The sequence below is a fragment of the Coregonus clupeaformis genome, chromosome 6, assembly GCF_020615455.1.
Source record: "Coregonus clupeaformis isolate EN_2021a chromosome 6, ASM2061545v1, whole genome shotgun sequence".
Taxonomy (NCBI): domain Eukaryota; kingdom Metazoa; phylum Chordata; class Actinopteri; order Salmoniformes; family Salmonidae; genus Coregonus; species Coregonus clupeaformis.
The window spans coordinates 21,079,929-21,092,798 of NC_059197.1; positions in this window are offsets into that span (position 1 = coordinate 21,079,929).

Genomic DNA, 12,870 nt, shown 5'->3' on the forward strand with positions numbered 1-12,870 from the left:
CCGCGCTCAGGGGAGCACTGGAGGAGCGTGTAACCCAACAAGAGGCCGTGATCCAGCACCTGGGTACCACCATCCAAGGGGTGATGGACACCTTGAGGCGATGGGAGAGTGGAGGTTTGCCCACACCTCATCCTACGATACCACCACCATCAGCCATACCCATCGGTCCATCTCCGGAGTCCAGTGGGATTCGGCTCTCGCTCCCGAGGGCTTATGATGGCACCGCGGCCGGGTGTCAGGGTTTCCCACTCCAGGTTGAACTCTACCTAGCAACCATTCACCCGGCGCCCTCGGGATACGAGAGCGTGTCCGCCCTCATCTCCTGTCTGTCCGGCAAGGAGATGGAATGGGCCAACGCCGAATGGGGTGGGATAGACGCCGCTACGGTCAGCTATGCGGAGTTCACCCGCCGCTTTCGGGCAGTATTCGATCATCCCCCAGAGGGTAAAGCGGCGGGTGAGCGTCTATTCCACCTTAGACAGGGGAGGAGGAGCGCGCAGGAGTTCGCGCTGGACTTCCGGACGCTAGCAGCCAACACGGGATGGAATGAGAGGGCCCTCATCGACCACTACAGATGCAACCTGAGGGAGGATGTGCGTCGGGAATTAGCCTGCAGGGACACCAACCTCAGCTTTGACCAACTGGTGGACATGTCGATTCGCCTGGATACCCTGTTGGCTACCCGCGGACGTCCGGATTCGGGGCCGTCCATTCCATCCCCCAGCACTTCTGAGCCGACCCCTATGGAGCTCGGGGGTGCTGGTGCTAGGGAGACCAAGAGGGAGACCAGGAGGGAGGCCGTCCCCTGCACCAACTGTGGCCGCAGAGGACACACTGCTGGTCGGTGCTGGGGAGGGTCTCCTAGGAATCGAGGCAGTGGGCGACGCACTGATGAGTCATTCCAGGTGAGTAGGCACCCAACTCACCCAGAGCTCTCTGCTGATCATATGTGTATTAAAGTGGTGTTTCCCGAGGTTTCTCCTCACTCCCAGCATAAGGCGCTAGTAGATTCAGGCGCAGCTGGGAATTTCATTGATCGCCAGTTCACCTATAAGTTAGGGATTCCTATCGTACCTGTTGATGTGCCCTTCCCCATTCATGCCCTAGATAGCCGCCCCGTTGGGGTCTGGGTTGATTAGGGAGGTCACGGCGCCTCCGGATGAAAACGCAGGAGGGTCATGAGGAGATAGTACGTTTGTATTTGATTGATTCTCCTGTGTTTCCCGTGGTGTTGGGGCTTCCCTGGTTAATAGCTCATGACCCCAACATTTCATGGCAGCAGAGAGCTCTCCAGGGATGGTCTGATCAGTGTACTGGGCGGTGTGTAGGCGTTTCCGTAGGGGCAACGACGGTGGAAAGCCCGAACCAAGTTCCCGCCTTGCATATTCCACCTGAGTATGCCGATTTGGCTCTCGCCTTCAGTAAAAAGAAGGCGACTCAATTACCACCTCATCGACAGGGGGATTGTGCGATAGGCTGTCTCAGGAGGAGATGGCCGCTATGGAAACCTACATCACCGAATCTTTGAGACAGGGTTACATACGGCCGTCTACTTCCCCTGCTTCCTCTAGTTTATTTTTTGTGAAGAAGAAGGATGGGAGTTTACGCCCGTGTATTGATTACCGTGGTCTAAATCAATCACCATCAAATACAGCTATGCTCTCCCTCTGATTGCTAGTATGACAGAGTCATTACACGCGGCGCGATTCTTCACAAAATTGGATCTTAGGAGCGCATACAACCTGGTGCGCATTAGGGAGGGAGATGAGTGGAAGACAGCATTTAGTACCACCTCGGGTCACTATGAGTACCTCGTCATGCCATACGGGTTAATGAATGCTCCTTCAGTCTTCCAATCATTTGTGGACGAGATTTTCCGGGACTTGCATGGACAGGGTGTTGTGGTATGTATTGATGACATTCTAATATATTCCGCTACACGAGCCGAGCATGTGTCCCTGGTGCGTCGAGTGCTTAGTAGACTGTTGGAGCATGACCTGTATGCGAAGGCGGATAAATGTCTGTTCTTCCAGGAGTCCATCTCCTTTCTGGGACATCGGTTGTCCGCGTCAGGGGTAGAGATGGAGATTGACCGCGTTTCTGCCGTGCGTAATTGGCAGACTCCCACCACGGTCAAGGAGGTGCAGCGCTTCTTGGGTTTTGCCAATTACTACCGGAGGTTTATCCGGGGCTTTGGACAGGTAGCAGCTCCCATTACCTCTCTGCTAAAGGGGGGTCTGGTGCGCCTTTATGACGTGGGGGATAGGGAGCTGCTGGCTGTGGTTCAAGCCCTGAAGGTGTGGAGACATTGGCTTGAGGGGGCTAAACACCCTTTTCTCATTCTGACTGACCATCGTAACCTGGAGTACATCCGGGAGCGAGGAGGCTGAATCCTCGCCAGGCAAGGTGGTCAATGTTTCTTTCCCGTTTTGTATTTAAGCTCACCTATATACCAGGGTCCCAGAACGCTAAGGCAGACGCCCTGTCCCGACTATATGACACAGAGGAGAGGTCCATTGAGCCCACTCCCATACTCCCGGAGTCTTGCTTAGTGGCACCGGTGGTGTGGGAGGTGGATGCGGAAATCGAGCGGGCGTTACGTTCCGACCCTACTCCTCCACAGTGTCCAGAGGGTCGGAGGTACGTGCCGCTCGAGGTTCGCGACCGTTTGATATACTGGGCTCACACGTCACCCTCCTCTGGTCATCCGGGTATTGATCGGACAGTGCACTGCCTTAGTGAGAAGTACTGGTGGCCAACCTTAGCTAAGGACGTGAGGGTTTATGTTTCCTCCTGCTCGGTGTGTTCCCAGTGTAAGGCACCTAGACACCTGCCCAGGGGGAAGTTACAACCCCTACCCGCTCCACAACGGCCGTGGTCTCACCTATCGGTAGATTTTGTCACGGACCTTCCCCCCTCCCAGGGGAACACTACGATCTTGGTCGTTGTGGATCGGTTTTCTAAAGCCTGCCGTCTCATTCCCCTGCCAGGTCTCCCTACTGCCCTACAAACTGCTGAGGCCCTGTTTACACACGTCTTCCGGCACTATGGGGTGCCTGAGGATATAGTGTCTGATCGGGGTCCCCAGTTCACCTCTAGAGTCTGGAGGGCATTTATGGAACGTCTGGGGGTCTCGATTAGCCTTACCTCAGGTTTTCACCCCGAGAGTAATGGGCAGGTGGAGAGAGTTAACCAGGATGTGGGTAGGTTTCTGAGGTCATATTGCCAGGACCGGCAAGAGGAGTGGTCGGGATATATTCCCTGGGCAGAGATAGCCCAAAACTCCCTCCACCATTCGTCCACTAACCTTACGCCTTTCCAGTGTGTGTTAGGGTATCAGCCGGTTCTGGCACCTTGGCATCAGAGCCAGACCGAAGCCCCTGCGGTGGACGAGTGGTTTCGGCGCTCGGAAGAAACTTGGAACGCTGCGCACGTCCATCTGCAGCAGGCCATCAGGCGTCAAAAGGCGAGCGCCGATCGCCACCGCAGTGAGGCTCCGGTGTATGCACCGGGAGACCGGGTCTGGCTCTCGACCCGAAACCTGCCCCTTCGCCTGCCCTGCCAGAAGCTGGGTCGGCGGTTTGTGGGGCCCTTTAAAGTCCTGAGGAGATTGAACGAGGTATGTTATAGGTTACAACTGCCCAGGTATTATCGCATTAACCCCTCGTTCCATGTGTCTCTCCTCAGGCCGGTGGTGGCTGGTCCACTCCAGGAGAATGAGGTACGAGAGGCTCCTCCGCCCCCGTTGGACATCGAGGGGGCTCCGGCGTACTCAGTCCGTTCCATCTTGGAATCGAGGCGTCGGACGGGGGACCTGCAGTATCTCGTGGAGTGGGAGGGGTACGGTCAGGAGGAACGGTGCTGGGTCCCCAGGAGGGACATTCTAGATCCCTCCATGTTGAGGGTCTTCCACCGGAGTCATCCGACTCGCCCTGCTCCGCGTCCTCCTGGCCGTCCCCGAGGCCGGGGTCGGCGCACGGCTGGAGCCGCGCGTCAAGGGGTGGGGGTACTGTCACGGAATCAGCCGAGGCTGCTCCTCCTCCTTGCTCGGGCAGGTTTCGGCGTTCGTCTTCCCCGGAGTACCATGATAAAGTTACAGTGGTGGAACTGGCCATGATACAGTTACAGTTTTTGTACTGGCCATGATACAGTTCCAGTGGTGGTACTGGCCATGACACAGTTACAGTGGTGGTACTGGCCATGATACAGTTCCAGTGGTGGTACTGGCCATGATACATTTACAGTTTTTGTACTGGCCATGATACAGTTCCAGTGGTGGTACTGGCCATGACACAGTTACAGTGGTGGTACTGGCCATGATACACAGTTCCAGTGGTGGTACTGGCCATGATACACATTTATAGTGGTGGTACTGGCCATGATACACAGTGAGAGTGGTGGTACTGGCCATGATATGGTTACAGTGGTGGTACTGGCCATGATACAGTTACAGTGGTGGTACTGGCCATGATACACAGTTACATAGGTGGTACTGGTCATGATACAGTTACAGTGGTGGTACTGGCCATGTTACAGTTACAGTGGTGGCATTGGCCATGATACAGTTACAGTGGTGGTACTGGCCATGATACAGTTACAGTGGTGGTACTGGCCATGATAAAGTTACAGTGGTGGTACTGGCCATGATACACAGTTCCAGAGGTGGTACTGGCCACGATACAGTTACAGTGGTGGTACTGGCCATGACACAGTTACAGTGCTGGTACTGGCCATGATACAGTTACAGTGGTGGTACTGGCCATGATAGAGTTACAGTGGAGGTATTGTCCATGATACACAGTTCCAGTGGTGGTACTGGCCATGATACAGCTACAGTGGTGGTACTGGCCATGATACAGTTACAGTGGTGGTACTGGCCATGATACAGTTACAGTGGTGGTACTGGCCATGATACACAGTTCCAGTGGTGGTACTGGCCATGATACACATTTATAGTGGTGGTACTGGCCATGATACACAGTGAGAGTGGTGGTACTGGCCATGATATGGTTACAGTGGTGGTACTGGCCATGATACAGTTACAGTGGTGGTACTGGCCATGATACACAGTTACATAGGTGGTACTGGTCATGATACAGTTACAGTGGTGGTACTGGCCATGTTACAGTTACAGTGGTGGCATTGGCCATGATACAGTTACAGTGGTGGTACTGGCCATGATACAGTTACAGTGGTGGTACTGGCCATGATAAAGTTACAGTGGTGGTACTGGCCATGATACACAGTTCCAGAGGTGGTACTGGCCACGATACAGTTACAGTGGTGGTACTGGCCATGACACAGTTACAGTGCTGGTACTGGCCATGATACAGTTACAGTGGTGGTACTGGCCATGATAGAGTTACAGTGGTGGTATTGTCCATGATACACAGTTCCAGTGGTGGTACTGGCCATGATACAGCTACAGTGGTGGTACTGGCCATGATACAGTTACAGTGGTGGTACTGGCCATGATACAGTTACAGTGGTGGTACTGGCCATGATACACAGTTACAGTGGTGGTACTGGCCATGATACACAGTTACAGTGATGGTACTGGCCATGATACAGTTACAGTAGAGGTACTGGCCATGATACAGTTTCAGTGGTGGTACTGGCCATGATACAGCTACAGTGGTGGTACTGGCCATGATACACAGTTACAGTGGTGGTACTGGCCATGATACACAGTTACAGTGGTGGTACTGGCCATGATACACAGTTACAGTGATGGTACTGGCCATGATACAGTTACAGTAGAGGTACTGGCCATGATACAGTTTTAGTGGTGGTACTGGCCATGATAGAGTTACAGTGGTGGTACTGGCCATGATACACAGTTCCAGAGGTGGTACTGGCCTTGATACAGTTACAGTGGTGGTACTGGCCATGACACAGTTACAGTGGTGACACTGGCCATGATACAGTTACAGTGGTGGTACTGGCCATGATACAGTTACAGTGGTGGTACTGGCCATGATACAGTTACAGTGGTGGTACTGGCCATGATACACAGATCAAGTGGTGGTACTGGCCATGATACACAGTTGCAGTGGTGGTACTGGCCATGATACACAGTTACAGTGGTGGTACTGGCCATGATACAGTTACAGTGGTGGTATTGGCCATGATACAGTTACAGTGGTGGTACTGGCCATGATACACAGTTACAGTGGTGGTACTGGCCATGATACAGTTACAGTGGTGGTACTGGCCATGATACCGTTTCAGTGGTGGTACTGGCCATGATACAGTTACAGTGGTGGTACTGGCCATGATACACAGTTCCAGAGGTGGTACTGGCCATGATACAGTTACAGTGGTGGTACTGGCCATGACACAGTTACAGTGGTGGTACTGGCCATGATACACAGTTCCAGAGATGGTACTGGCCATGATACAGTTACAGTGGTGGTACTGGCCATGACACAGTTACAGTGGTGGTACTGGCCATGATACACAGTTCCAGATTTGGTACTGGTCATGATACAGTTACAGTGGTGGTACTGGCCATGACACAGTTACAGTGGTGGTACTGGCCATGATACAGTTACAGTGGTGGTATTGGCCATGATACACAGTTCCAGTGGTGGTACTGGCCATGATACAGCTACAGTGGTGGTACTGGCCATGATACAGTTACAGTGGTGGTACTTGCTATGATACACAGTTACAGTTGTGGTACTGGCCATGATACAGTTCCAGTGGTGGTACTGGCCATGATATATTTACAGTTTTTGTACTGGCCATTATACAGTTACAGTGGTGACACTGGCCATGATACAGTTACAGTGGTGGTACTGGCCATGATACACAGTTACAGTGGTGGTACTGGCCATGATACACATTTATAGTGGTGGTACTGGCCATGATACACAGTGACAGTGGTGGTACTGGCCATGATATGGTTACAGTGGTGGTACTGGCCATGATACAGTTATAGTGGTGGTACTGGCCATGATACAGTTCCAGTGATGGTACTGGCCATGATACAGTTACAGTGGTGGTACTGGCCATGATACAGTTACAGTGGTGGTACTGGCCATGACACAGTTACAGTGGTGACACTGGCCATGATACAGTTACAGTGGTGGTACTGGCCATGATACAGTTACAGTGGTGGTACTGGCCATGATACAGTTACAGTGGTGGTACTGGCCATGATACACAGATCAAGTGGTGGTACTAGCCATGATACACAGTTGCAGTGGTGGTACTGGCCATGATACACAGTTACAGTGGTGGTACTGGCCATGATACAGTTACAGTGGTGGTATTGGCCATGATACAGTTACAGTGGTGGTACTGGCCATGATACACAGTTACAGTGGTGGTACTGGCCATGATACAGTTACAGTGGTGGTACTGGCCATGATACAGTTTCAGTGGTGGTACTGGCCATGATACAGTTACAGTGGTGGTACTGGCCATGATACACAGTTCCAGAGGTGGTACTGGCCATGATACAGTTACAGTGGTGGTACTGGCCATGACACAGTTACAGTGGTGGTACTGGCCATGATACACAGTTCCAGAGATGGTACTGGCCATGATACAGTTACAGTGGTGGTACTGGCCATGACACAGTTAAAGTGGTGGTACTGGCCATGATACACAGTTCCAGATTTGGTACTGGCCATGATACAGTTACAGTGGTGGTACTGGCCATGACACAGTTACAGTGGTGGTACTGGCCATGATACAGTTACAGTGGTGGTATTGGCCATGATACACAGTTCCAGTGGTGGTACTGGCCATGATACAGCTACAGTGGTGGTACTGGCCATGATACAGTTACAGTGGTGATACTTGCTATGATACACAGTTACAGTTGTGGTACTGGCCATGATACAGTTCCAGTGGTGGTACTGGCCATGATACATTTACAGTTTTTGTACTGGCCATTATACAGTTACAGTGGTGACACTGGCCATGATACAGTTACAGTGGTGGTACTGGCCATGATACACAGTTACAGTGGTGGTACTGGCCATGATACACATTTATAGTGGTGGTACTGGCCATGATACACAGTGACAGTGGTGGTACTGGTCATGATATGGTTACAGTGGTGGTACTGGCCATGATACAGTTATAGTGGTGGTACTGGCCATGATACAGTTCCAGTGATGGTACTGGCCATGATAAAGTTACAGTGGTGGTACTGGCCATGATACACAGTTCCAGAGGTGGTACTGGCCATGATACAGCTACAGTGGTGGTACTGGCCATGATACAGTTACAGTGGTGGTACTGGCCATGATACAGTTACAGTGGTGGTACTGGCCATGATACACAGTTACAGTGGTGGTACTGGCCATGATACACAGTTACAGTGGTGGTAATGGCCATGATACAGTTACAGTGGTGGTACTGACCATGATACAGTTTCAGTGGTGGTACTGGCCATGATACAGTTACAGTGGTGGTACTGGCCATGATACACAGTTACAGTGGTGGTACTGTCCATGATACACAGTTCCAGTGGTGGTACTGGCCATCATACATTTACAGTGGTGGTACTGGCCATGATACACAGTTCCAGTGGTGGTACTGGCCATGATACACATTTATAGTGGTGGTACTGGCCATGATACACAGTAACAGTGGTTGTACTGGCCATGATATGGTTACAGTGGTGGTACTGGCCATGATACAGTTATAGTGGTGGTACTGGCCATGATACAGTTCCAGTGGTGGTACTGGCCATGTGTCACGCCCTGACGTATTTAACTCCTGTTTGTTGAGTCAGGGTGTGGAAAAATCTGTGATGTATATCTATGTTTAGGATCTAGGTTGTGTTTCTATGTTTGGCCGGGTGTGATTCCCAATCAGAGACAGCTGTCGCTCGTTGTCTCTGATTGGGGATCATACTTAAGTAGCCTGGTTGCCTACCTTAGTTGTGGGATCTTGTTCCGTGTAGGCTTGTGTGTGTATAGCCTGAGGACTTCACGTTACGTTGTTTCTTGTTTTGGTTTGTATGTTTATTGGGTGAATAAACATGAACGCTTTTCACGCTGCACCTTGGTCTGACCCATCTCTCAACGTTCGTGACACCATGATACAGTTACAGTGGTAGTACTGGCCATGATACAGTTACAGTGGTGGTACTGGCCATGATGGAGTGACAGTGGTACTGCAACTATTATCTGTGGCAATGGCAATTATAGCAGTTCCAGTGGTAACTTTGGCAGCAATAACATCAGAAGCAAGCACACCTCAACCAGTGTCAGTGATAATGTAAAATGTTGGCGGTGGAAGCAACAATAGCAACAAATTGAAGTCATTTAGTGTTGCTATCAGAGGAAAGTGCAGTTTTATTTGTTCCAGTAGCAGATAAAGGTAGGATGGTGTTGTGCAGTATTGAGTACCTGGCCGTAAGTCCTCTGCCCCTCCACAGTTAGCCATTCCTCTCCTCCCTCCATTCCTCTCCTCACTCCCTCTCCTCCCTCCATTCCTCTCCTCTCTCCATTCCTCTCCTCCCTTCATTCCTCTCCTCCCTCCCTCTCCTACCTCCATTCCTCTCCTCCCTCCCTCCCTCCATTCCTCTCCTCCCTCTCTCCATTCCTATCCTCTCTCCATTCCTCTCCTCCCTCCCTCCCTCCATTCCTCTCCTCCCTCCCTCCATACCTCTCCTCCCTCCCCCCCTCCCTCTCCTCCCTCCATTCCTCTCCTCCCTCCATTCCTCTCCTCCCTCCATCCCTCTCTCCGTTCCCCTCCTCTGTCTCAGCCTCTGGCTTGGCCCAGTGCCGGGTCCATTTCCTTGGCTCAGTGGGAATCTGATGTAGAGCTCTTAGCAGCAGGAGAGCAGGGCACCAGGGAACCAAGCGCCCCACACCAACATAACTCACCCCCTTGGCGGGCAGCACTGCCCCATGCCAGCACAGCAGATTACAAACACAAATGCAGGCACGCACACATACGGATGCAGGCAGACACATACACACACACAAGCATGCACGTGCACACACATGCACACACGTGCACACACACACACACACACAAGTCTCGATCCTAGCCCCCTCACCTGGGCTCTTTAAAACGTGCTGTGGGAGGAAAGGGAACTGGATGACTAATGGATATAAGGATGCCGTAGGTTTGTCCACTTTCCCCTAACTTAAACTCAGATACTTCTCCCTCCAAGCTCTCAACATCTCCCTTAGTTTCACAGCCTTCACTACAACTAGCACAAAAGTTGTGGTTGCTGATGATAATCTCAATACTCATAATTACAGTGGCTTGCAAAAGTATTCACCCCCCTTGGCAATTTTCCTATTTTGTTGCCTTACAACCTGGAATTAAAATGGATTTTGGGGGGGGGTTGTATCATTTGATTTACACAACATGCCTACCACTTTGAAGATGCAAAACATGTTTTTGGGTGAAAAAAACAGAAAACTTGAGCGTGCATAACTATTCACCCCCCCCATGTCAATACTTTGTAGAGACACCTTTTGCAGCAATTACAGATGCAAGTCTCTTGGGGTATGTCTCTATAAGCTTGGCACATCTAGCCACTGGGATTTTTGTCCATTCCTCAAGACAAAACTGCTCCAGCTCCTTCAAGTTGGATGGGTTCCACTGGTGTACAGCAATCTTTAAGTCATACCACAGATTCTCAATTGGATTGAGATCTGGGCTTTGACTAGGTTATTCCAAGACAAACCACTCGAGTGTTGCTTTAGCAGTATGCTTAGGGTCATTGTCCTGCTGGAAGGTGAACCTCCGTCCCAGTCTCAATTCTCTGGAAGACTGAAACAGGTTTCCCTCAAGAATTTCCCTGTATTTAGCGCCATCCATCATTCTGTCAATTCTGACTAGTTTCCCAGTCCCTGCCGATGAAAAACATCCCCATAGCATGATGCTGCCACCACCATGCTTCATTGTGGGGATGGTGTTCTATGGGTGATGAGAGGTGTTGGGTTTGTGCCAGACATAGCATTTTCCTTGATGGCCAAAAGGCTCAATTTTAGTCTCATCTGACCAGAGTACCTTCTTCCATATGTTTGGAGAGTCTCCCACATCTCTTTTGGCAAACACCAAACGTATTAGCTTATTTTTTTTCTTTAAGCAATGGCTTTTTTCTGGCCACTCTTCCGTAAAGCCCAGCTCTGTGGAGTGTACGGCTTAAAGTGGTCCTATGGACAGATACTCCAATCTCTGCTGTGGAGCTTTGCAGCTCCTTCAGGGTTATCTTTGGTCTCTTTGTTGCCTCTCTGATTAATGCCCTCCTTGCCTGGTCCGTGAGTTTTGGTGGGTGGCCCTCTCTTGGTAGGTTTGTTGTGTTGCCATATTCTTTCAATTTTTTAAGAATGGATTTAATGGTCCTCCATAGGATGTTCAAAGTTTCGGATATTTTTTTATTACCCAACCCTGATCTGTACTTCTCCACAACTTTGTCCCTGACCTGTTTGGAGAGCTCCTTGTTTACAGACAGATTATTTCACTTATAATTCACTGTATCACAATTCCAGTGGGTCAGAAGTTTACATACACTAAGTTGACTGTGCCTTTAAACATCTTGGAAAATTCCAGAAAATGACGTCAATGGCTTTAGAAGCTTCTGATAGGCTAATTGACATCATTTGAGTCAATTGGAGGTGTACCTGTGGATGTATTTCAAGGCCTACGTTCAAACTCAGTGCCTATTTGCTTGACATCATGGGAATATCAAAAGAAATCAGCCAAGACCTTAGAAAAAAAATTGTAGACCTCCACAAGTCTGGTTCATCGTTGGGAGAAATTTCCAAATGCCTGAAGGTACCACATTCATCTGTACAAACAATAGTATGCAAGTATAAACACCATGGGACCACGCAGCCGTCATACTGCACAGGAAGGAGACGCGTTCTGTCTCCTAGAGATTAACGTACTTTCGTGCGAAAAGTGCAAATCAATCCCAGAACAACAGCAAAGGACCTTGTGAAGATGCTGGAGGAAACAGGTACAAAAGTATCTATATCCACAGCAAAATGAGTCCTATATCGACATAACCTGAAAGGCCGCTCAGCAAGGAAGAAGCCACTGCTCCAAAACCGCCGTAAAAAAGCCAGACTACGGTTTGCAACTGCACATGGGGACAAAGATCGTAATTTTTGGAGAAATGTCCTCTGGTCTGATGAAACAAAAATAGAACTGTTTGGCCATAATGACCATCGTTATGTTTGGAGGAAAAAGGGGGGGCTTGCAAGCCGAAGAACACCATCCCAACCGTGAAGCACGGGGGTGGCAGCATCATGGTGTGGGGATACTTTGCTGCAGGAGTGACTGGTGCACTTCACAAAATAGAAGGCATCATGAAGAAGGAAAATTATGTGGATATATTGAAGCAACATCTCAAGACATCAGTCAGGAAGTCAAAGCTTGGTCGCAAATGGGTCTTCCAAATGGACAAGCATACTTCCAAAGTTGTGGCAAAATGGTTTAAGGACAACAATGTCAAGGTATTGGAGTGGCCATCACAAAGCCCTGACCTCAACCCTATAAAACATTGGTGGGCAGAACTGAAAAAGCGTGTGCGAGCAAGGAGGCCTACAAACCTGACTCAGTTACACCAGCTCTGTCAGGAGGAATGGGCCAAAATTCACCCAACTTATTGTGGGAAGCTTGTGGAAGGCTACCCGAAACGTTTGACCCAAGTTAAACAATTTAAAGGCAATGCTACCAAATACTAATTGAGTGTATGTAAACTTCTGACCCACTGGGAATGTGATGAAATAAATAAAAGCTGAAATAAATCATTCTCTCTACTATTATTCTGACATTTCACATTCTTAAACATTTATTTTTATTTTATTTCACCTTTATTTAACCAGGTAAGCCAGTTGAGAACAAGTTCTCATTTAAAATAAAGTGGTGATCCTAACTGAC